Source organism: Cricetulus griseus, chromosome X (genome assembly GCF_003668045.3).
Source record: "Cricetulus griseus strain 17A/GY chromosome X, alternate assembly CriGri-PICRH-1.0, whole genome shotgun sequence".
In the NCBI taxonomy this organism is placed as follows: Eukaryota; Metazoa; Chordata; class Mammalia; order Rodentia; family Cricetidae; genus Cricetulus; species Cricetulus griseus.
In genome coordinates this window covers 8,319,949-8,347,005 of record NC_048604.1, presented here as the reverse complement: position 1 = coordinate 8,347,005, position 27,057 = coordinate 8,319,949, and the positions used below count along the sequence as shown (strand labels likewise).

At 37.8% G+C, this 27,057-nt stretch overlaps 1 long non-coding RNA gene across 1 annotated transcript; it reads right to left on the bottom strand.

Annotated features, from left to right (window-relative positions):
- Positions 1 to 26,828, bottom strand: LOC113837780. Its single transcript, XR_004771352.1, has 4 exons — positions 26,654 to 26,828; positions 1,633 to 1,681; positions 534 to 581; positions 1 to 353 (listed from the first exon to the last, which is right to left on the bottom strand). It is a non-coding gene; the product is annotated as an uncharacterized LOC113837780 (long non-coding RNA).
- Positions 26,829 to 27,057: the final 229 nt, after the last annotated feature.

Sequence of the window (27,057 nt, the reverse complement as noted above, 5' to 3'; positions counted from 1 at the left end):
CTTAATGGACTAAAACATCTCAGTAAGAAAGTGGCATTTAAAGTTCATTCCTGAAGAATAAATTAGGATGATCTGATATTCAAAACAGAATATTGAATAGCATGTACATCTGCTTTTTGTCAGGGTATTTGCCTCACAGAAACAATAAGGAAATTAGAACAATGTTTTGAAATGTCATCATATTGGGTTGAGGTCTGATAGCTCCACAGTTAAGAACTTACGCAGCTCTTGCAAAAATACTTGAAGTTATTTCTCAGCACTCATGTAAAGTGGGTTAGAGCTTCCTGTACCTCCAGCTCCAGAGTATCCAATGTCTTTGGTCTCCTTACAAAACTTCATCCATGTGTACATGCCTATACACATATAAAAATATAAAGTAATTAAAGTATGTTTAAAACTGTATCAGAGTAATAGTGACTAGCATCACTAGCTGTCAATACATTAAAATGAAATATAAAGAAACAGCTGTATCTTTGAGCTGAAAAAATTTTATTTGTTTATTAGTATAAGAAAGAAAAGTATAGCAAACTTACCTAATATGTTAATGATCAGAGTGGACTCGGGATCTCTCTGAAGTCCAACTGTAATAATTAGAAAACTCACATTAGAAAAAAGGGAGGTTGAAGGAGAAATGACAAAGACGCTTTTCAAGCTTTTAGCATGAGTTCATGGAGTTTTGAGGATAAATCAATAAGGAAGTTGCATGAGACATGTGAGCTGGGGCAAATGGCAAAAAGGACAAATAAGGTCCATTCTTACATATATAAATTAACTCCTTCTGAAGCGTTCTCTTTTGATTTATGTCCAGAAAACTGGGATTTAATTCTTTAAAAAATTGTAGAATACTACTTTTTAATGGACTTTAACCTAGGTACCACAATTGACTAGTTGTATGATTATTATATGAATTCAACCTGGTATAAGAAGAATTAAAATAGAACTGTTATAAGAGCTAATACAGGTAGGTAAGCTCTACATAAATGAATTTCAGAACAGTCAGATAAATTCAGTGATTGTACAGTTTACTTTCTTCCTTCCTCCCTTCCTTTGAGTTAGTTTTCCTTGTTTCTAAATCTGAGTTTCAAAGGAGATAAGAATCTAGTGTTTTGTCAGAAACAGTAGGAGATGTGAGGGTGACTGTGCTGCAACATCTGCCATCCCTATACTCCCCAGGGTCTATTTGGATGCTCTGGCCTGGAGATCGGTGTTCCTTTCCGCTGTCATTGCTCCACACATATCTCAAGTGGCACAATTGTTGGAAGTAGACAACCTTAACTGATGGGGGAGGAACAGTCTTTTGTCAAGGGTATCTGAGTAGCTGTGTTCCGCTCTCAAGATCCCAAAACATAACAGAGGTTCAAGAGGTAAAGAGTACTTTGCTATGTTCTCCAAAATAAGTAATAACATTTGAGAAGTTGGAGAATAGGTTGGATTCTGTTACCTGAATTCTTATTGTAAAAGCAGCATTTATTCTGTTACAGAAGTTTTTCTTATCCTCACCACCGACAAAAACAATGTAGAATATAATGGAGAGTTGAATAACTCCAGATTTTTATTAACTTTTTACTTTGCATTATGTCATTTGGTTCTATTAGTTGACATGTATAACATTATCTTATTTATTGGCTTTACCTGTATTGCTTATAGGATAAGCAGAACTGTTTGCTTATATTTGACGATTCTGAAAAAACAAAAACATTAAATAGAGAGTAAGCAAGGAAGTAAGCAAGTACGGCAGAAATAAAATGAATGATATATATTTACATATATATATATATATATATATATATATATATATATATATATATATGTAAATGAAAATCACTAGTACCATACCCTGATCCTTTAACTAGGTCCAGATTACACATTCCAAGAAAAGGACTTCTTCCTTATTGCCTGTTTGAATAGGAATATGCAATTCATTTGTGAGACCAGTAAATGGGTATTTTTCTTGCTTTGGAAAAAGAGTGAGCGAATCAGGAAGCAGCAGAACACATCAATTAGATATTTATCATGAACTCCATCACTAGATTAGTTAGATTTCTGTATCTCTGTGTAAAAGTACTTGACTTAAACAACTTAAAAAGAGAAAGATATATTGTGAATGAAGAAAAGGAAGGCATGATGGAGCTGATCAAATCATATCATGATAGGCAAGGACAGTGAGAGTGAACAAAATGATTATGTCCATACCAGATAGTGGGGTTTCTTCTTTTCCCCATTCTATCTAGGTCTCTAGCTTATTAGTTCGTGCTATCTTCAATCAGGGTGGATCATCATTCCTTATCTGGTTTCATTTCTATTGTTCAGATAAAATACAATGACAAAAGCAGCATGGAGGAGAAACAGATTAGTTTATTGCACAACTCCAGGTCCATTACTGTGGGGAAGTTAAAGTGACAAAAACTTCTGCTAGACGTGTCACATACACAAAGCAGAGAAAAAAATGAATGCATCCATACTTGCTTGCTTATACTCAGATCATTTTTTCTGCTCTTAAACCACCCAGAGCACAATGCCTAGAAAACAGAGCCACTACAGTGGCCTGAGTCTTTCCACATTATTGAAGTTAATTAAGACAACCACAAACAGAAATGCCCATAGGCCAAAGCAATCACAGACAATCCCTCAGTGACAATTGTAGGTTGTGTCAAATTGAGGAAGTTTATCATCAAGTTCTACTTGGTAAATTATCTCAAAAACTCTTTCACAGGAACACTGAGAGTTATGCTTTACTAATCTTGTAACTTTTAGTTTAACAGAGTTGAAAATGATGATTATTCATCATTTTTTTTTCTTGACCTGAGATGGAAAAGGTCAGCTAAAAATACCTACAAAAGGAATAATCTTATTGATTGTATTTCCCTTGTGCTATAACAATAATACTGTATTCTTCCCTTCCTCCAGTACATGTTGTCAGGAAATTGATTGAAAATACATGTGTCCATGGTAAACATGGACATCTTTTTCTTGCTCCTGATCTTAAGGAGAATGTTTTCAAATTTACTACTATTCTGTTACTGGTAATGGTCAGCAAAAATGTTGAACAAAGGAGATTAAATTCAGAGTTCTTGTTTCAAGAAGAAAAAAAGGGGGATATAGATATGTTAGGAAATAAGGTTAGAGTATTGAATCTACTTTGAAAAGAAAAAACGGGATATAGAAATAGGAAAAGGCATAAATTATTGAATCTGCTTATAAACCACAAAAAACCAACTACTAGTTTTAAATAATTTACATTGGCTTTCAATTTTGGTATTACTTTTAGAACATACAGTACATATATTTCTAACCATGTTCAAATTTTGGTATCTATGCAACTCATTTAACAATGTAATGAAAATTTTTAGCCCTTGAAACTTATTATTACCAACAATTTAGGATAGTAAGGAAATGTAAGTTAGTAATTAGTCACCTACTAAAATTTAACTTGTTCTATTACGTGTGTATTCAAGGTCAAAAATAGATATATTTTAGATGGACATGTCATCCTCAAATACTTCAGAGATCTGCAAATATGGCATTTAAGACATTTAATAACATAGGTTCTTTTTTTCTTTTTTATGGCAATGAGACATGTCTGTTCCTGGCAGCACCAGTCTAATTCAGAGAAGATGATGGACATCAAAGAAACTTCACATGGAGTTTACTTTCTTTGTGACAAAAGTTAGACATTGGAAAAGAAAGTATCCTTGTCTCAACTACTGATAATATGCTGTCCTAATTGGACAAATGGAACTCAAAAGAAAGAACTGCCAAACTTTGCCAAGAGAAGGTATGACAGCCCTTCAGAATACCCTATTTCACAGAAAAGTCTGTCATATATTCTAGGCCTATAGGCCAAAGATAGATGATTCAATGTTGCTGAGGAACCTTGGCTGACTGTCCAGGCAGCCAGCTTTTTCTGTCATTTCTCACATTTTTTGGAAGTTGCTTGCTTGCACTTCCTGCTTACTCAGTTGATAGTATTTCCTTCCTGGGTCTCTAAGGAAGTTGAAGATTTTATAGTTATAGTTCCAGTTTTCCTTTGTCACAGACACAGAAAAATTTCGCTAAAGAAATATAAAGTGTATAAGGTTGAGAGACATAAAAATGTAGTTATGAAAATGCAAGTTATGATAGGAGGTGAGTTAGGTAAATTCTTTCAGACTCACCAAGACTATATGTATATATATATATATATATATATATATATATATATATATATATATAGAGAGAGAGAGAGAGAGAGAGAGAGAGAAAGAGAGAGAGACAGAGAGAGACAGAGAGAGACAGAGAGAGAAAGTATTGTCTCTGAATTTGTCAATTTATTTTACACACACACACACACACACACACACACACACACACACACACACACACATACACACACTATTTTGTATATTGTAGCAGTTTACTAAGTATTTTGCAGTACAAAATTTTAGGCACATACAGAATCATTATTTTAGGAACAAGCTTACTTCACTTGTCAATCCCATCTCCCTCTCCCTCCCCTCCTCCCACAACTCCCTCCCTCCCAACTACCTCCGCACCCCATCCCCCCTCCACTCCCCAGGCAGGATAGGGCACTCAAAGCCCACCACATCATCCTGGGCCAGGCCTAGGCCCTCCCCCATGTGTCCAGACAGAGAGTGGATCCCTTCACGTGGGATGGGCTCTTACACCAGGGAAAAATACTAATCCATTACCAGGGGCCTCCTAGAGTGCAGAGGCCTCCTCATTGACATCCATGTTCAGGGGTCTGGATCAGTCCTGTGCTGAACTCCCAGACAGCAGTCTAGGGTCCATGTGCTCCCCCTTGTTCAAGCCAGATGATTCTGTGGGTTTCACCAGCCTGGTACCAGCACCTTTCATCTTCGTTCCTCCCTCTCTGCAACTAGGTTCCAGAGTTCAGTTCTGTGTATATCTGTGGGAGTCTGCCTCTGCTTCCATCAGCCACTGGATGAGGGCTCTAGGATGGCATAAAGAGTAGTCATCAGTCTCATTTAGGGGAAATGTATTTCAGTTATCTTCTCCACCATTGCCTAGATTGTCAGTTTGTGTCATCCTTGTAGGTCTCTGGAAATCTCCTTAGTGACAGATCTCTACTTGGACCTATAATGGCTCCCTCTAATATGTTATCTCTCATCCTGCTCTCCTCTTTTCTTCCCAAAATCAATATTTCTGCTCCTCCATTTCCTCCTTTCCTCTCCTCTCCTCTTCATTTCCTCTCATTCTGAGAGCTCCGTCTCCCCTATCCTCATGCTCCCAATTAGCTCAGGAGTTCATGCCACTTCCCCTTTCCTGGGGTCCATTCATTTTTCCCTTAGAGTCCTCTTGTTTCCTAGTTTCTTTAGTGAAGAAGATTGGAGGCTGGTAATACTTTGCTCTTTGTCTAAAATTCATATATGAGTGAGTACATACCATGTTTGTCTTTTTGTGACTGGGTTACCTCACTCAGGATGGTTTCTTCTAGTTCCATCCATTTGCCTGCGAATTTCAAGATTCCATTGCTTTTTTCTGCTGAGTAGTACTCCATTGTATAAATGTACCACATTTTCTCTATCCATTCTTCAGTTGAGGGGCATCTAGGTTGCTTCCAGGTTCTGGCTATTACAAACAATGCTGCTATGAACATGGTTGAACATATGTCTTGATGTATGGATGTGCACTATTTGGGTATATGCCCAAGAGGGGAATTGCTGGATCTTGAGGTAGACGGATTCCCATTTTTCTGAGAAACCGCCTTACTGATTTCCAGAGTGGGCTTACAAGTTTGCACTCCCACCAGCAATGTAGGAGTGTTCCTTTTTCTCCACATCCTCTCCAGCATAGATTGTCATTGGTGCTTTTGATTTTAGCCATTATGGCCATTGTAAGATGGTATCTCTGAGTTCTTTTGAGTTGCGTTTCTCTGATGGCCAAGGATTTTGAGACCTTTAAGTGTTTTTCAGCCATTTCATATTCCTCGGTTGAGAATTCTCTATTTAGTTCTGCACACCACTTTTTAATTTCATTGTTTGGTTTTTTCATGGGTAGCTTCTTGAGTTCACTGTATATTTTAGAAATCAGCCATCTGTCAGATGTGGAGTTGGTAAAGATCTTTTCCCATTCTGTGGACTGAGGTTTTGTCTTACTGACTGTTTCCTTTGTGTTACAGAAGCTCCTCATTTTCAGGAGTTCACATTTATTAACTGCAGATCTCAATGTCTGTGGTACTGGTGTAATGCTCAGGAAGCCGTCTACTGTGCCAAATTTTCAAGGGTATCTCACAATTTCTCTTCTAGAAGATTCAGTGTGGCTGGATTTATGTTGAGATCTTTGATCCATTTGCACTTAGGTTTTGTGCATGGTGACAGATATGGATCTATCTGCAATCTTCTGCATGTCCGAATCCAGTTGTGCCAGCACCACCTGTTGAATGATGTTATCTTTCTTCCATTGTATAGATTTAGCATCTTTGTCAACAATAAGGTGTTCATAGGTGTGCGGGTTAATGTCAGTGTTTTCAATTCAATTCTGTTGGTATATCTGTCTATTTTTGTGCTAATACGAAGCTGTTTTCAGAACTATGGCTCTATAATAGAGCTTGAAGTCCGGGATGGTGATGCCTCCAAAAGATACTTTATTGTACAGAGATGTTTTGGCTATCCTGGGTTTTTTGTTTCTCCATATAAAGTTGAGTATTGTTCTTTCAATGTCTGTGAAGAACTGTGTTGGGATTTTGATGTGGATTTCGTTGAATCTGTGGCTTACTTTTGCCAAGACTGCCATTTTTAATATGTTATTTCTACCTATCCAAGGGCATGGGAAATCTTTCCATTTTTTGGTATCTACTTTAATTTCTTTCTTTAAAGACTCAAAATTCTCACTGTACAGGTCTTTCACTTTTTTGGTTAGTGTTACCCAAGATTTTTTATGTTGCTAGTGGATATTGTGAAAGGTGATGTTTTTCTGACTTCTTTCTCATTGGATTTATCATCTGTAAATAGTAGGGCTACTGATTTTTTTTGAGTTAATTTTGTATCCTGCTACTTTGCTGAAGGTGTTTATTAGCTGTAGGAGTTCCCTGGTAAAGTTTTTTGGGTCACTTATGTAGACTATCCTATCATCTGAAAATAGTGAAAGTTTGACTTCTTCCTTTCCAATTTGTATCCCTTTGATCTCCTTTTCTTGTCTTATTGCTCTAGCTAGAACTTCAAGTACAATATTGAAGAGATATGGAGAGAGTGGACAGCCTTGTCTTGTTCCTGATTTTAGAGGAATCCCTCTAAGTTTCTCTCCATTTATTTGGATGTTGGCTGTTGGTTTGGTGTATATTGCTTTTTATCATGTTTAGATATGTTCCTGTTATTCCTGATCTCTTCAAGATCTTTATCAGGAAGGGATTTTGGATTTTGCCAAAGGCTTTTTCAGCATCTAGTGAGATGATCATGTGGTTTTACTTTCTCAGTCTATTTATAGGGTGGATTACATTGATAGATTTTCATATGTTGAACCATCTTTGCATCCCTGGATGAAGCCTACTTGATCATATTGCATGGTTTTTCTGATGTGTTCTTGGATTCGATTCACCAATATTTTGTTGAGTATTTTTGCATCGATGTTCTTGAGGGATATTGGTGTGTAGTCCTATTTTTTAGTTGTATCTTTTGGTGGCTTGGGTATTAAAGTGATTGTAGCATCGTAAAAAGAGTTTGGCAATGTCCCTTCTGGTTCTATTGTGTGGAACAATTTAAGGAGTACTGGTATTAGCTCTTGTTTGAATTTCTGGTAGAATTCTGCAGTGAAGCCATCTGCCCTGGGCTTTTTTGGTTGGAATGCTTTTGATGATTGCTTCTATTTCATTAGGGGTTATAGGTCGATTTAAACTGCTTTTCTGTTCTTGGTTTAATTTTGGTAAGTGATATCTATCCAGAAAAGTGTCAAGTTCTTTTAGATTTTCGAATTTTGTGGAGTACAGGTTTTCAAAGTATGACCTGATGATTCTCTTGATTTCTTCAGTGTCCGTTGTTATATCCCCCATTTCGTTTCTGATTTTGTTAGTTAACATGCTCTCTCACTCTTTGCCTTTTGGTTAGTTTGGATAGAGGTTTGTCTATCTTGTTGGTCTTCTCAAAGAACCAACTCTATGTTTCATTGATTCTTTGTAATGTTTTTTTGTAGTTTATATTTTATTGATTTTAGCCCTCAGGTTGATTATTTCCTGGAGTTTATTCCTCTGTGGTGAGTTTGCTCCTTTTTGCTCTAAAGCTTTCAGTTGTTCTATCAATTCTCTAGTGTGACTATTCTCCAGTTTCTTCCTGTGGGCACTTAGTGTTATGAACTTTCAGAGTGTCCCATAAGTTTGGGTATGTTGTGTCTACATTCTCATTAAATTGTAGGAAATCTTTAATTTGTCTTTTATTTCTTCCCCAATACAGGAATGGTGCAATTGTGTGTTATTCAATTTCCACGAGTTTGTAGGTTTTCTGCAATTTGTATTGCTGTTGAATTCTAACTTTGAAGCATGGTGATCTGATAAGATACAGGGGGTTATTTCAATTCTTTTGTGTCTGTGGAGGTTTGCTTTATTGCCATCTATGTGGTCAATTTTAGAGAAGGTTCTGAGAAGGTATATTCTTTTGTGTTTGAATGGAATGTTCTATAGATATCTCTTAAACCCAGTTGGGTCATAACTTCTGTTAGATACTTTGTTTCTTTGTTAAGTTTCTGTCTGGTGGTCCTGTCTAGTGGTGAAAGCAGGCTTTTGAAATCTCCTACTATAAGTGTGTGTGGTTTTATATGTTTTATGAGCTTTAGTACTGTTTTTTTTGTTTTTTTTGTTTTTTTTGTTTTTTTTTTTTTTTTTACAAATGTGGGTGCCTTCGTATTTGGGACATGATGTTCAGGATTGAGACTTCATCTTGATGGACTTTTCCTGTGATGAGTATGAAATGCCCTTCTTCGTCTCTTTTGATTGATTTTGGTTTGAAGTCTTATTTGTTAGATATTAGGATTGCTACACCAGCTTGTTTCTTTGGCCCAGTAGATTGGAAAATCTTTTCCCAATCCTTTACTCTGAGGTAACTTCTGTCTTTAAAGTTGAGGTGTGTTTCTTGTATACAGCAGAAGGATGGATTCTGTCGTCATATCCATTCTGTTAGCATGTATCTTTTTATAGGCAGGTTAAGACCATTGACAATGAGGAATATTAATGTCCATTGATTGTTGGTTCTTGTTTGTTTTGCATTTATTGTTGGAGGTATCACTGTGGGTGTATTTTACCCTCCTGTTTAGTTTTGTGCTTGGTAAAATTGGATTATCTATTGCCTATGTTTTTGTGAGGGAAGTTATCTTTGTTGAGTTGGATTTTTCCTTCCAGAAATTTCTGTAGTGCTGGATTTGTAGATATGTATTGTTTAAGTCTAGTTTTGGCATCTAATATCTTGTTTTCTCCATCTATAGTGATTGAAAGTTTTGCTGGGTACAGTAGTCTGGGTTGGCATCCATGCCCCCTTAGTGTTTGTAGGATATCTATCCAGGACCTTCTGGCTTTCAAAGTTTCCACTGAAAGTCGAGAGTGATTCTGATAGGTCTCCCTTTGTATGTTACTTGGCCCTTTTCCTTTGCTGCTCTTAATATTTTCTCTTTATTCTGATGGTTTGGTGTTTTGATTATTATGTGTCGAGGGGACTCTTTGGTGTTCTGTAAGTTTCTTGTACTTTCATAGGCATATCCTTCTGTAGGCTGGGGAAGTTTTCTTCTATGATTTTGTTGAATATGTTTTCTGTACCTTTGAGCTGTATTTCTTCACCTTCTTCTATACCTATTATTCTTAGGTTCGGCCTTTTCAAGGTGTCCCATATTTCCTGGATATTTTCTGTTAGGGATTTGTTGGACTTGAGATTTTCTTTGGTCAATGTCTGTATATCCTCCAGCGAGTCTTCAACAACTGAGATTCTCTCTTCTATCTCTTGAATTCTATTGGCTATACTCACATCTTTAGTTCCTGATCTTTTATCCAGATTTTCTATTTCCAGTATCCCCTCGTTCTGTGTTTTCTTTATTGTGCCTATTTCAGCTTTCATGCCTTGAACTGTTTCAAGTGTTTCCTTCACTTGTTTGGTTGTTTATTTCTTGGCTTTCTTTAGATTCTTTAAGAGATTTGTTTGCTTCTTGAATTTTTTGGTTTGTCGTTTCCTCGATTTCATGTAATTTTTTGCTTGTTTTTTCTTCTATTTTTTAAAGGGATTTTCTTGTTTCCTCTTTAGGGGTCTCTATCATCTTCCTAAGATAATTTTCGAGGTCTGTCACTTCTGAAAAGCCCTCTGTGTTGGGCTTTTCAGATCTTGCTCGTGTGGAGTCCCTAGATTTTGGTTGTGTCATATTGGTCTTTCTGTTGTTAAGTGTGTTCTTACTCTGTCTTCTTCCCATCCCTTCTTCCAGTGGGTGCAGGTCGGGTCTTTCCTTCTCTCCGGTGGCTGGCAGAGGGCTCAGCCTCTGGAGGCAGCTGGATAAGAGAGAGCTGAATGTGGACAGGGGTGAGGTGTGTCCAGACTCAGGGTGGGCCTTCTGCTCTGTGCAGATTTATTCTTGTCAGGTGGGCTCAGGCAGAAGCGAGCAGGGGTTGATGGGGGAGGTTGGGCTCACCCAGCGCCCAGACTCACCTGAGGCTCGGGTACCTGCCGCAGGACAGAGGGCAGAGTGTAGACAGGGGTGAGGTGTGTCCAGACACGAATTTGTCAATTTTTAATAGACTACACTTTGTTGATGTATTTATTGTCTATATATATTGGATATAGTTATTGTACATATTGTATGTAGTTTCTTATATTAGTTATAAACTTTTTATTTTTAGACTCTATTATTACTATACTCTAACAATTAAAGCTTGGATGAAGATAAGAGGGTGAATCTAGCCACTAGCTAACCATAGAGGTCTGGAGGTCTGTACAGACAGACAGGAAGTAAGATGGCTGGGCTGAGAGAGAAATAGACTTAGGAGACAGAAACTCTCTTTTCAGTTTGAGGATTTTGTAGAGGTAAGAGTTCTAGTGTCTGGCTGATCTGCTTCTCTGATCTTTCAGCTTTCACAACCTAATATCTGACTCTGGGCTTTTATTAATAAGACCTATTAGAACTCATGTTACTTTGGCTTATTAAACATACTTTTTAAATGTTGAGGTCTGTTCCTTCCATACATAGCTTGCTGAGAATTTTCATTATGAAGACATATCAAAGTTCATCCAGTCCTTTTCTGAATCTACTGATATAAAGATGTGGCTTTTGCTGTTTCTTAACATATGCCACATTTGCATAACTACCATTATTAAATAATCTTCACATCCCAATGCTGGATCCTAATTGATAATGATGGTTTTCCCTTTAAATGTGGTATCAAATTTTTCCTAATATTTTGTCAAAAATTTTTCAATGTTAATCAGACATCTTGACCTGGAGTTTTCTTTATTTTGTAATGCTCTTGTCTGGCATTGAAATGATGGTAATTCTAGCTTCATAAAATTAATTTGGATGTGCTCCCACTGTTTCACTTTTTGGAGGAGACTAGAAGAAAATTATGATGTGTTTAGAATAAAAAGACTGGGAACAGAACACTCAGGTGAGTTGCTTTGTATCTAAACAATACATGAGAACACAAGAGTTGGTTAAAATCAGCTTTAAACCAATGTTTAACGTCTTAGTGTATTTCCTTTGCTAGTAGAAAGAAACTACTGCTCAAATATGCAACACTTTCTCTCCCAGGGCCTTGTTTCATTATTATGAATATAGCTGATTTATACTGAATAACTTTGCAAAACAGTTGGTTTGAATAAAAGTACAAAGCTTAAATGTGTGATGTTGACTTCATATCCTCCATCCTCTCTTTCTAGATTTGTCTTTTTGGTACTTGTCCAATGTAGGTCAAATACGAAACTGAATTTTAGCTACTGAGTTTGCTTTTGAACTTTTGGCATAGTAATACCATTTATATGCTTATATACCTTTAAAATAAAATAATTCATATTGAATCATGCCCAGAACATAGTAAGCACTTAACAAAATAATGACTTTCCTTATTAACCTTAAGTTCCACTGTGAGATCTCTTTCACCCTCCCACTAGAATTTTTTCCAGGTTAGTGCTAATGTCTCTAATGCTAATGTAATGCTGCTATTGTTTACTTTATCCTCTTTAGTATTATTCATTCATTTGTTGCATTTACCTCACCATTGAGGGTTCTATTTGTTCTAAAAATAAGGAAACCAGTAGTAGTCATTTAGGTATCTATCACACAATTTTAAATGGTAGAACTGGGATTTAAACCCAACCCATAAAACATTAAAGGCTAAGTTTTTCTATGGTAGCAATGACTGGCTTTTGTTTGGTTTAAAGAAGATGTCCAATTGTTAACTCATTAGTTACTTAAAATGGAACATAGAAATTTAAGATTGAAAATAAGCTAGTACCTACTGAATTGAGTTTGCTTATACTAATTTGTAAGAGTAGATTTTATGTTTTCCAAACTCCATATGACATCACATCCACAACTTGAAATCAGCTATTACAGATGGGAAGCTTGTGACATGAAAGGTATCAAATAGTATAAAAATCATATACCAAGGTTGGTATTCTTTTTTTTTTCCAATTACCAGATGTATTGGCTGAGTATGAGAAGAGCAAATATAAGCAACTAAGGGTAATCAAATGTAAAAGATGCAATGTACTGTCTAAAATGTTTGTACCTCTTCCCTTTATTTAGATAGAAATAAATTGCACAGAAATAGACAGTAGGGGGAAATGAAAAAATAGAGATGGGGCAAAGAGGGAGAGGATAGAGAAGAGAAAGGAAGGTAAGCAAGAGCAACAGAAAAAGAAGACATAAGAGGAAGAAGTATATAATAAAGTGCAAGGAAATACAAATAACCACAGATTCTGAATTAGAAGGTATTCAAAGTCATATTATCTTGTACTTTCTGACAGTAGGTACATATAACAATTGCCTAGAATAACTACTTAAATTTGAATTTTACAGAGTTCACATTAAATGAGATATTCCAAAAAATCTGTGTTTTTAAATAAATATCTCTAGGTATTGTGATATAGTTAAAACTGACAGTTGGAATATGCTTTGTGCTACTGATGCTTTATCACATGTATGAAACAATTTATGCTTTCATCTAGTATGATTTTAAGTTTAACTTTAAATTTTAAGCAGTTTATCTCAAGACACATTTTTATGACATATGCTTTGCACATCATTAACACGGAATATGTTTTCAGAAACTAATAGCACATTTATTTTAATCCCTCACATTGGCATAATGACTTATAAAGAGGAAAAAATACAATATAACAAGAACTTTTGTTGAGTCTTTATATGCACTGTCTTCTCTGGAATTCAGGAAAGGATTATCAGAAAGTAAGTGTGTGTGTGTGTGTGTGTGTGTGTGTGTGTGTGTGTGTGTGTGTGTGTCTGTGTGTGTGTGTGTGTGTGTGTGTGTGTGTGTGTGTGTACAGAATGTGAGAAAGGATTGCCTTAAGAATGGTCTCATTTCAGGGCCCTGTGAAGGGTTTAGAGTGCTCAGGGGATGCCCTGCATTGGCACTCAGTACAATGACAAGGGACAGCTCACTGAAAGAAGCTAGTTGCGATCAATGGCAGGGAGAGCAATAAAAACAGAGACTTTGTTCTCAAAAGCTTGCTGAAAGCATAACATTGGGCTATTGAGACAGCTCGGTCTCTCACACACTCCCACTCATCTTTGCCAAGGTGTAGGACTGCCCAGCTCAGCACAGCACACAGAGAATTGCTCCCTCTGAAAGGAATCAAGTAGCTCACAGACAGCAATAAAGTCCTTGAAAGAATGTACCAAAGGAAAGTTTTGGGTCTTTAATTTGTTTACAACTTAAGTCTTGGTTTCATCAGCAAGGATAACTTAGAGGCATTCAGGATTTAGTGAAGGGTTTTTCCCCCCTCTCTCAAATGTCATGTAAAGCTCAAAGGGTGACAGAAGCTTCAAGAATATGGTTTTCTCTGGGATTTTTCTTGATTCATTTAAAAAGATATGAATGAAAGGTATATCATATGGATAATATTGTAGACTATAATTATGAAACAATGTTCCCGAATAATCTTCACTGTTATGATAAAGAGTACAAATTTAATTCTGTTTTTGATAGGGTATGAATTTATTTTTTTAATTTTTTTTATTTTAATTAGAAAGGAGATTATTTTACATGTCAATCCCAGGTCCCTCTCCCTCCTCTTCTCGCCTGTGCCCCCAACAAACACCCTAACTATCCCATACCTTTTCTGCTCCGCAGTGAGGGTGAGGCCTTCCGTAGGGGATCTTCAGAGTCTTTCCTATCCTTTGGGGTAGGGCTAAGGCCCGCCCCATTTGTCTAGGTTCAGTGAGTATCCCTCCCTGTGGAATGGGCTCCCAAAGTCCATTCCTATGCAAGGGATAAGTACTGATCCACTTCAAGGGGCCCCATAGATTTCCAAGGTCTCCTCACTGGCACCCACGATTAAGGGTTGTGGATAAGTTCCATGCTGGTTTCCCAGATATCAGTCTGGGGACCAAGAGCTCCCCCTTGTTCAGGTCAGCTGTTTCTGTGGGTTTCACCACCCTGATATGGACACCTCTGCTCATCACTCCTCCTTCTCTGCAACTGGATTTAAGTTCAGCTCAAGGTTTAGCTGTGGGTGTCTGCTTCTACTTCCACCAGCTGCTGGGTGAAGGCTATAGGATGGCATATAAGTTAGTCATCAATCTCATTATCAGCGGAGAGCATTTAAGGTAGCCTCTCCTCTGTAGCTTAGATTGTTAGTTGGTGTCATCTTTGTAGCTCTCCAGACATTTCCCTAGTGCCTGATTTCTCTTTAAACCTATAATGTCTTCCTCTATTATGGTGTCTCTTATCTTGCTCTCTTCTGTTCTTCCCCCAAATCAACCTTCCTGCCCCATCATGTCCTCCTCACCCCTTCTCTTCTCCCCTTCTCATTCTCCTAGTTCCCCCCTCTCTCCCATGCTCCCTATTTTCTCAGGAGATCTTATCCCTTTCCCCTTCCCCAGGGGACCATGTATGTCTGTCTTAGGGTCCTCCTTGTTTACTAGCTTCTCTGGCAGTGTGGACTGTAGGCTGGTAATCCTTTACTCCATGTCTAAAATCAGCATATGAGTGAGTAAATACCATGTTTGTCTTTTTGTGACTGGGTTACCTCTCTCAGAATGGTTTCTTCTAGTTCCATCCATTCGCCTACAAATTACAAAATTCCATTGATTTTTTTCTGCTGAGTAGTATTCCATTGTGTAAATGTACCACATTTTCTCTATCCATTCTTCAGGTGAGGGGCATCTAGGTTGCGTCCAGGTTCTGGCTATTACAAATATTGCTGCTGTGAACATAGTTGAACTGATGTCCTTATTGTATGAATGTGCTTCTTTTGGGTATATGCCTAAGAGTGGAATTGCTGGATCTTATGGTAGACTGATTCCCATTTTTTTGAGGAGTCTCCATACTGATTTTCAAAGTGGCTGTACAAGTTGGCACCCCCACCAGCAGTGGAAGAGTTACCCCATTTCTCCAATCATCCCCAGCATAAACTGTCATTGTTGTTATTTATTTTAGCCATTCTGACAGGAGTAAGATGATATCTCAGAATGGTTTTCAGTTGCATTTCCCTGAGGGCTAAGGATGTTGAACACTTTCTTATATGTCTTTCAGCCATTTTAGATTCCTCCATTGAGAATTGTCTGTTTACTTCTGTACCCCACTTTTTCTATACTGAACTTATTAGAATTGAAAGTAGGAAATACCCTTGAATTAATTGGTACAGGAGACTGCTTCCTGAACATTACACCAGTAGCATAGACACTGGGATCAACAATTAATAAATGGGACCTCCTGAAACTGAGAAGCTTCTGTAAGGTAAAGGACACAGTCACCAAAACAAAACAACAACCCATGGATTGGGAAAAGATCTTCACCAACCCCACATCTGACAGAGGTCTGATCTCCAAAATTTACAAAGAACTCAAGAAGCTATTCTCTAAAACACAAAATAATCCAATTAAAAAGTGGGTTCTTATCTTTCTAGCTATGAATGAATAAATGTAAATTGGGCATCTACCTGGTAGTGAAAATGCTCAAAGAAATAACAAATGCAAAATCCTTAATTGGGAGAGAAAATATTGTTTCACTAATTCATCCTCAGAACAGTGAACCAAGCAACCACCATGAGCTAGATCCTGAGACAAAAGCTGGGTGTGTCTGTCTCAGTGACTCTCACAGCCAAACATTCACCAGAATTACTTGGAGGGCTCAGTAACAAAGAATTCTGGCTTCAACCCAGTCTCTGATTCATTAAAACTGGAATAAAGCCCAAGAATATGCATTTGTAACAAGTACCCAGTAGATGGTGGTGGATAAAGAAGCGGATTTTTAAGTAAAAGTCACTGCTTATAAAATGAAAAAAAGAAGATACTGATTAGATACACGGCAGTAACCATCAATTGTCATGGAGAATGCTGTGAGCAAAGAACATGAGCACTTCACCCAGCTCTTCATTGAAGATCAAAAAGGCTTTCTAAAAGTAGTGGGTGCATCATCTCTCTCTTACCTGCTGATTATTTTTTCAGCCAGGTGAAAAAGAATCACAACCATATCTCCAAATCAATAAAAGAGGAGGTTTGCAAACAGACATGAGAAATACCATGGAGGTTTTAGTGACTAGAAAGTTATCCATGCCAGTAGTTGGAGCAGATAGCAAATGTTCCCTCCAACAAGTAGTATAAGCTTGGCACAGAAAAGGCACTTGATTTGCATATAAATAAATAAAATTTCAAAGACATACCATACACCTTATCAAAACTCTAAAAGAACATGTCACGTGTTCTTATGTTCAGTTCTCAAAGAGTTGTCAAAATCATTTGGTAGAAATGCATTCAGAATAGAGAAGCAATTCACCAGAGACAATGTGGTACAGAACAACTAAGAAGCCTGGATGGATTCACAGTAATTTCTTCTGTGCTCTAGAAATGGTACCTAGTAGAGGGTCCAGGGTTCCCCCATGATTAAGGTTAAATGTTTTTGCCTTAAGTTATACCAGATATTTCTAGGGAAAGGTACATAAACTAAGCAGGCCACTTGGCGTAATCGCCTAGAATCAGCTGGAATGAACTGCAAGAGATGGTTTAAATTATCCTCTAAAGCTTGTGAGATATTTAGAGCAGAGACTGTTGACCATCAGGGTTCCCAGAAGAATCTGAGAGAAAGCTGACATCAGACCAAGAAAAACAGAGATCATTGAGAAGCAGAATTTTGCTACTAAATGTCCCCAATGCCCTGCCCTCAATAGTCTTCACTTTCTTGATACATTAAATTTCTGAATAGCATTCCTGTAACATCTCTTTACCTCTCTCCTCTCTCCCTCTCTTCCCCTCTTCTCCCTCCCCTTTCTCCCTCTCTTCCTCCCTCTCTCTCTAAGATAAGTTCAGTCACCAGGGATCTGAAGCATGAAATACATACTGAGTGGGCCTCTATTCTATGGGATAAACCTGGAGTTGAAGCTTCTCAGGGCCAGTGGGATTTATGTCTGCCTCAGCACAGTGAACATGGTTTAGTCAAATTGAAGAGACAGAATGTCTTCCAAAATGGAAAGAATAGAACAAAAAATAGTGTTTATTTTAGTTGAAGAACATGGTTTTAAACACTGTCCTGGCAGGACAGAGGATTTCTTACATAGAGTAAAACATCAAATCTGGAGAAGTCAATCACACCAAGTTTCAAGGTTTAGAACTTCAGGACCAATGAGGAAAAAAATAAACAGAAGGGAAGTGGGAACTTTTAAGAGCAAGACTCAGATGACTGTTTTATTCCTTTTGTGGTTAACAATATCTCTATCTATCTATCTATCTATCTATCTATCTATCTATCTATCTATCTATCTCTATCTCCTTCCCTCCCTCTGATCTCTCTCTTTTTCTAATTCTTTCTAGTTCTCACCCCGTCTTCTTTCTGACAACAGGCACTCTTGCATATGTGTAGCACAAATAAAAAAACCCCAGAGACATATATTGGGGTTGAAGCTGAAGATCAGAAAAGCAAATCAGCCAAACCACTAGAGAGTTCTTACCTCTCTCTAGTAAGCCTCGAACAAAAGGGGTGGTGGTGATCCTGTCCTCAGAGTAACTGCAGACTGCAATGCTCTCCACCAAACCTCAGACTCCCTGAGACTGCACGAGCTCCTGCCTTATATTCCTCTCTAGTCTAGGGATTAATGCCATGTCTTTCCAAGTGCTGGGATCAACGTTGTGAGCTCTGTTTCTCTTTTAGACTGATTCACTCTCAGGTAGCCCAGGGTGGTCTTGAACTCATGGAGATGCATCTGTCTCTGTCTCTTGAGTGCTGGGACTAAAGGTGTGGCTTCTACTGCCTGTCCTCTATGATTGACTAGTGGCTTAGGTGTGTGACTAACTAGTAGCTTAGCTCTGCACTCTGATCTTTGGGCAAGCTTTATTTGTTATATTACAAACCAAATATCAATACACACATGTTTTCTGAGTGTGGTAGTTCACTTGAATAGATTTCATAAGATTTACAGCAAAATTGTATGGGAGGATTTCTGGGACCTGGGGATAGACATTGGGGTTTATCACAGAATACCAAGGATTCCCTTGACCCAGAAGCACCTGTAGGTGCAAGCACAAAAAAGATACCAGAACACTGTGTTCAGGAGTATCCAGACGGCCAAGAGTAGATAGTAATCCATCAACAGAATCAGCCATTTTACTTTCAGCTCTCCAGGCCTAAGAGCTGAATTCGCTCCGTCTTTATCTACAGAGGGAGCAATTAAAACCCCGCTTTTGTCGCCGTCCTTGTCTCCTGCTCTTGACGCAGATCCCCTGCTTACCAGGGGACTTACCGGTGCACCACCCTGACTGCAGGAAGTTATGGGTTCCCTGTACGGGCCACCAGATGTTGCGCCTATCTTGACCAGCAAGAAAGACACAACTCGGGAACTCTTCTTCCTGCAGTTTATTTCAGGAGCCTTGAACTCTTCTTCTGGGGGCCCCGAGGAAACCCGACCCTCTGCTTAAAAGGCCCTTGGCAGCCCACCCCAGACCGCCACGTGGCAAAAGCAGAAGGGTCCACATACACGGAGGCAGGTCTGAAGCCCAGCCTTAGCCAGATAAGAAATTGTCCAGCACAAAGACCTCTCACCCTCGGGATGGTGGGAGGCAGAAGCCGGCGCCATCTTTTGGGCCGACAAAGCGCAGCTCTCCACATCTTTCTGTTTGTTGTGAATATATATTTATCTTATTGTTGATGAATAAAGCTGTTTTGGCCAATGGACAGGTAGAATTTAGCCAGGTCAGAAATCCAAACAGGGATAGAGAAAGGTAGTAGGCCGAGTCAAGGAGATACCATGTAGCTGCCAAGAAAGCAAGAGACCTGCACATCACTGATAAACCAAGACCACATGGAGGTACATAGATTAATCGAAATAGGTTAATAATTAAGAGAGAGCTAGCCAATATGAAGCCTGAGCCATTGGCCATACAGTTTATAACCTCTCTCTCTCTCTCTCTCTCTCTCTCTCTCTCTCTCTCTCTCTCTCTGTCTCTCTCTCTCTGTGTGTGTGTGTGTGTGTGTGTGTGTGTGTGTGTGTGTGTTGGGGGGAGGATTAAATGGCTGCAGGAATGGGAGGGACAGAAACTTCCATCTACACAACAGAATAATTCCCATTGTCCATTTCTTACAGGGTAGTTATGTGAACAACTAAGATCATAAACACAGAAGCTCTTATGAAGAATTTTAGAGGAGATTGTAAAATTAGTATATTCTTTAAACCTCTATTTCAATGGCTCAGCACCAAGCCTTCCCTGATTCACCACTAACAACAAGTTTTTATTGCTTGTGCACTTTTCCCAATCAGCCACCTCTCTTTGAAGAGATTGCCCCCCCCCATACACATTCTGGGAAGACCGTTCTTTTGTGCAGCTTTCTCTCCCCCACCCTCCTTTTTTTATTTCAGATCTGACAAGCTACAATTACAAATTACTTTCAAGACATTTTAAATAGACTGGGAAAGTATGCGCATGCCCTGGTCCTTGGAGACCATGTTTTCTTATCAGGGTGTCTCTTTTTTATTAATGCTGTCCCAGGATCCCTTTCTTTAAGTATCTTCTTGTCTTTTATGGGAGGGAGCCTTGTCTCACAACTGACAATATGCTTCCAGGAACCATTCATCTTCTCTTTCACGCACACCACATTTAGCATTCTCTCATGTTTCAGTCAGGAGAGTGCATAGACTGCAAATCCACTGGGCCCCAGCCTGATGCTGGGAGCAGGACACACCTGTCTGGCACTGCCAGTTATAACCTGATTTATTCAGAGATGGAAGTGAATGCCCTGAACAGCTTCAGTCCTAGGAAGTCCTTGTCAATGCAGTGATCTATCTATGCCTTCAGGGAAGCATCCAAGAGATGCATTTAAATCTGTTGTCTTTCTTTACATGGATGAAGCAAGAGCAGGCCTCAAGCTGCAGCATGGCTACTGTGTCTTTGCCATAATGGGATGTAAAGAATTCTGTCACTACCCCATTTTACTTCCTGTGCTGCACTGTGTCATTGGCAATGTTGCCAAATTCCTTGCCCTTTTAATGCATTACAGCATTCGACAGAAGAGAGATTTCAATTGTAACAAATAGGCCATGTGTTACTTTTATCTTCATTGATTCAAGCCAACACATGTCCAGAAACTTTTCTGTTAAATGGCATGCATTTTAATAACATGGTTCCAAAAAGTTCCCATTTTCCTAATTATTTCAGAATTATGTGGACAGTAATTACCGTCTTCCATTAGCAGCCCTAGTGGTAGTTAGAACAAATTTCAAATGCATCCAGCAAGTGCTTTACACTAATATGTCTGCTTCATTAACTTCAATCAAAAGACAGCAGTGGCTCCTCATAGCAATAAGTTTGCTTTGATACATTCTCATCAAATATTGATCTGAATAGTCTGTAGGAGTGCTTAGTCAGGCTGTGTGAAATTTATTTACTGAATACATTACTTTATCCCCCAAATGACAGTTGCTATCTGAGAAAATCCATTTATTTAATGTTCGGACTTTATTAACAGCCAGTACATCACTATTATTATTTGTCTGATTAATACCCATCTTTGAAAATGTGTTCAGTGCAAAAACTTGGATAGAAAAGGACAGAAATCAAAATTGTATAAGAGGATAAACTTTATACAAGGTGCTCTTTTTTCCTGAGTACAAAATGGCTTCAAGGCTGAGTTGCAGTGAGTACACCCTATCCCCCAAGCAGGTTTACTTAAATGTGACTTGTGTAACTTGAACTTACATAAGTTTTGTTGAAATGGAATTGACTTTTTATTGTTGGGGAAATTGTTTTAATAGAGAACAGACTCCTAATATTTAAAATGACACAGATTCAGGAATGAAAGGGAATCTCTCATTAACGTATGCATTGTGGAGCCTAGCTCCCAATTTCACATGAACTCTTTAGTTGCAGCTGAGGTCTGTGAGGTGGTGGAGCAGTGAACAGAATACAGAGCAGGAGAAAGAGCGGGGCCGAAGAGTTCTGAAGGAGGAGATAGGCGAGGTTAGTAAATAGACTCTGACAGTCCTGTAGAACTGACAAGAGACAAAGCACCAGGCATGAAATGGGAATTAGAAGGCCATTAGCAATCCAAAATGGCAGCTGTTCTTAAAGCTAACAAAGCTATCAGGAAATCAAAATTTAAAAGATGCATCTCACTTTATTCCATTGAAGATTTGAAAATGGAGTCTCAATAAATGATAAGAGTCTTGTCTGTGACAGAGGAGAAAGCATGGATGAGAAAATCATTTTTCAGAATGAGGCATTAAACTATATTAAATGTGTTCAGTGACCAGATAGAGTCAATTGACTCCAAGTCATTTGATATACAATAGTCACAGAAAACTGAGATCTAAGCAATTCAAATGCTTATTATTTACCTGTTATGGGCTGGGATTTTGTTCTAGATTGTGAGATGCTGATGAGCAGAACCTGATATCCACTGTGCTTGTTATCCTTGATAATGTCTCTATTTGACTTATTTGCCTATAGGAGTAATCAGGAAGTCTCCAAATGTCGGAAACATCACATTCACATCTCCATACCCAGTACCTAGATGACAACAATACCCAACTCTGGTAATATATAACTGGGCACAGTTTGAACCTGTGGTGGTCACAATTCAAGAATCAGAATGGTGAATTAAATGAATATAGGATGACAATTTCCAATAATAAAACTGATCCAGGATCTAGAGGCAAATCAAAAGACAATGTGAGAGAAAAGAGTCATGTCTATGTGTTCTCAACATATACACAGAGGGTATGTGTTTATGAATCATTCCTCAAAATGCAAGCAATACCAACAAGGTCACATACCTTTATGCTTAGTTCATGTTTAAAGAGCTTTGGACATACTAGCCCATTTGTATACTGATATATTAATAGTCCAAGGCTGGTAATATAACTTCTGTGACATAGACAGACATGTCAGAACCAAAGAAGAATTGACTTTCCTGAGTTCATATAGCTAGTAAGTATCAGAGTCAAAACTCATTTATCAGATATTTTGCCAGTCTGATAAGTGGTAGCTCACTTCAGCAGTGTATTCAAAAGATGTATTCAAAGATGGGGAGACAAGCTGAAACAAAGAATGAGAGCTGTATAATAGGGTAGAGATGAGATGTTTTTTGAAGCATGAGAAATAGCTATAATAAAAGAATACTAGTAATTTAATAGAGAATTGCCCTGTTGTAGAGAAGGAAGTGGAAAACATGCTTGCTACTTTGCTGTTACTTGAGAATAACACTAAGACCCTTCTGAAGGTTTATAATTATAAATCCAAGGGATCATTATAATGCAATAGGGTATGCAATTACTAACCCACTTTGGATCAAGGTGAATTCAGCTTCCTTTCAACAAAGTATAATTATTCTCTGTTCAAGCAATTTCTGGATCTAGATTCTCTTTGGTAGAAGGGGAAACAACAAATTCTTTCCAAAATTATACATATGTTTATTGAGTACCATGGATCCTTAATTGTAAACTGAATTTGTGCTTTCCTGGGGTCACTGGAGGATTGCACTCCATAATTGAACAATGGCTTAATGAATGTAATTTGGTGGCTCCACTTGCTAATGTGACTAGTTCCTACTGTTTATTTCATTTCAAAATTGGACACGATCAGATATGGAAACATAATTACACTATGCAAAAATAAGCCACAAGATTTCAAGACCTGACAGAAGAAAGCTGTGGGCTTGTAATTAAGAGAGGTGGGGGTGACCTACTTTTGCTGAGTTTCTGGGATCAACCTGTATATCTGCCTGTGGATCAATTAATCTCCTTGTCTCTTTCTCCTCTTAATAATCCTGACCTCATTTCTTATTGTTTGCACTAATGAATTAATTTGTAGTTCAGTTTTGTTGATTTAGAAATCCAAATAAATGAGAGATTGGGAACTGTCAATTAAGCAATCTGTGGAATTTCTATCACAATGATTGCTTTGTTAGTCTTGTTTTGCATTCAGTATTTGAAGTTAATTCAGGGGCAGAGGTAATGAGAGAGAATGGAGCTTGTGACAAGGTCATTGTAAGGAATTGTTCAACTTGGAAATTATCAAATGAAACCAAGACTCTCCCATAGAGAACTGTCAATGTTGAAATTAATCATCTGGCAACATTCAAAATTTTCTATGGCTCTCCTCTTTACAAGCAATAAAGGACTTCTTCATCATTGCATTCGGGGCAATAACTTAACTCTTAGGAAAGGAATTTGGTGAAAATAATATGAGGATTATGAGGCATCTTGATGGAGATATGCAAGTGCTATTATAGGTCTGAGGCACAAGAGAGACATCTAGGCTGGATATCTATCAAGGATACATTAGCACTAAAGAGGAATTTTCTGAAATATCTTGATGATGCAAAAAATTCTACATTTATACTGTCAAGTATGGTAGGTACTGGCTACATGTAACTACTGACCACATAAAATGTAGTTAGTGCTATTGAAAAACTAAATACTATATTTTAGTTTAATTAATTGAATCTCCTGATGGGTGTTAATTATGGAGAGGACAACTAAAGTTCAGTATGATTAAGAATAATGCCATGATGATTAAATAAATTGGAACAGAAAGATTTGATTAGACAATGAAAAGTTAAATTTCAAAATGAGAAGATAAACAGTCTGCAATATTTCTGAGTTCAGATAGAATGGAGATTTTTATAGAGACATTATTTATTCCTCCTTGTTACAAAATATCCAGAACCATATCATCTTCAAAACGACATAAAACGTTTTGGCAATTACTGTTCATTTTTTAAGTCTAAATTTTTGTCTCTAAAAAAGAAAATTCTATTCTATTAGTCTGCATGTGCTAGATTTCAAACAGGTGTTTGGAAACAAGCAACTTAATTCAGACAGTGCTCTGCTCAGTAACAGGATGCTAATGAGTAGTTCTCAAAGTAACCAATTGTTTGATCAAATTTAACCATTTAGAGTCTTTTCAAGACAATTTATGTGCTGTGTGTAGCTAGCTATAAACTTGTCTGAAGGATAGATGTGGAAACTGTATTCAGCAAAAAGCCCAAAGTAATAACATGGATATTTTCTTGAGCACCTATTGAAGTCACTAAGGCCTGAGCTGTGCATCTCTGAAAAGAAAGCCCTTTGAGATCAATGCTTATGTCTTTCATACATTGCCTGAACCGTCTTCAAGTTGTCCATCTGCCACTTCTTCCCTTGACTAGTTTGAACTCTTTACAATTCCATGTAAAAATCCCCACGGTTCACTAACTTTTAAAGAGCAATATTTCTTCCCCACCTCATTTTGTGACAACATGCACAATGCAGTCAGACAACTGAAATATCTTGTCCTGAGCTTTAGAGATTTCAGTAAAGTAGAAAATACACCATAGAGAACTCCCCTCAAAAGCATTCACATTAGCTCATTGTGCCAGTTATTCAGGGGGGAATACAAATGCAGACATTTTAATTCACTATCCAATCACTTTTAACTGATATGTCCAGAGAGGTCTGTTTAGCAAGCATAGTTCAAAGATCTATTTTCTTATTCCCCAAGTCTATGCACTCCAATAGCTTCTCCCTGCCACTCATGGTTGTCCCTGGTAATTTACTCCAACAGCTGTCTGACCCTGACTAATTCAACCTACTTGCTTACAAATACCAGCTTCACAAAAGCACTGACGTTTGACAGTTTGGAGCTCCTCTTTTAGAATAATTACCACACATTCTACAATGTACAGACTGGGACAAGATGCATGACTATTCCTGCAAAGGAGAATCTCACATTGAGTTGTTTCTCTAAGGCCTTCAAAAGGAGAATGCAGTGGATGAGGAGATTTGAAATAAAAAGATGTTGGAAGGACAAGACACAATATCATCTTGAAGATGTTATTACTCTGGAATATGTAGCTAAAGACCCATCCAAACACTCTTATAATAAAGCCCTCCAAGTGATTATCTAATGAAAATATATCTGAAATGGCATGATCACTCTAAATGTAATTTGTACAAATTTTCATCAGTGTATTTCAGGGCTAGTAACTTTAATATTTTTATTCAAATTTAATCCTGTCTGCTATAATAATGAATAGTAAATTCAATTTTAATAGTATTTGGTAAGACTTTCCAAATGAAATTTTGGGGCTCAGGTATTCAATCAACAATGATACTTGTTTATATCCAGTCTACCTCAATAAAAGTTGAATGGATCTCTTCCCTTCATTTGAAACATAAATATTCTGTTACTGTATTACTAAGCTGAAGTAACTAATGTCTGTGTATATCAGAGAGACATTACCTCTTTAGAGACTTGTGTGGAAACAAGGAAAACTATCCTCAAGTCAAGGAATTTGCTACCAAATGCAAATTATTTTCAACCCCTAGGGTGATCATCATGTAAGCAAATAAGTTTAAGCTACTGAATTGTCTGAAATGTATGGTTTCTCCTTGTCCAACATAATTTGTACCTGATAGGGGGCTGGGAGCATAGCTCAAACACTGTGCCTCAATTATATGAAGCTAAGAGCTTCCTTTTAGAAATACTTTATTAGAATATATTAATTATACTGACTGATGGGCTTCATTATTTTCATACATGGCCAAATTTGTATAGGTTTTATGCAGGTAATCTCAACTGCTGTGAGTTCAAAAATGGAACAGTCATGTCATATCACTCTGCTTGCTTCCTATGGCTCTTAAATGTTTTCAGCTTCTGATTCTGCAAAACTTTTCCATAGGCCTTAAAGAGGTCATACAGAAGTCCCACCTGTGGCTAAGTATTCAGCAGTCCCTTATTCTCAGCACTTTGACCAGTTATGAGTTTCCATAGTGACTGCTAACCTAACCATTGCAAAAAGAATCTCTCCGACTAAAGCTGACAGGAACTCTAATGTATGGGCATAAATACATAGACAGCAATTAGACCTGGACATCACAACTACTTAGCAAAATGACAAGAATAGCTTGCCCACTAGAGCCTATGACTCTCATTCGTGGGCTTTTGACCAGGTTTACAGTACTACATGTGAATTCTTTACTGTAAAAGGTGCCTAAAATACAATAAAAAATTCTTCTGCACAAAACAGACTTACCACTATTTCATTGTTGAGCACATCTTTCCTGGAAAGTCAGTAGTTTTGTATACAGAGTCCATAGCTCAGTAAGATTGTTGGTGGAGTTCTTCCTCATTGGCCTGCATAGCCCCTTCTAGCACCATGACAGCTAGCCACTAGAGGATCTTTGCAGTGCAGATGCAGCTGATTTCTTTATACCCTGAAATAACAGCAATGGGGTCTTCAGAAATGGGGTCTTATTTTTTACTTCTGGAGCCAACCAACAGCAGTGTAAATTGTTTGAGAAGCCTCACTGACAAGCACCTTAAATGAATATTTATTCAATATCATGCCAATGGGGCACAAAATAAATATTAAATTAAAATTCTTTTTAATAATTTGCAAATTCAGATGTCCCAAGTAGCTCTAGCAAAAAAAAAACC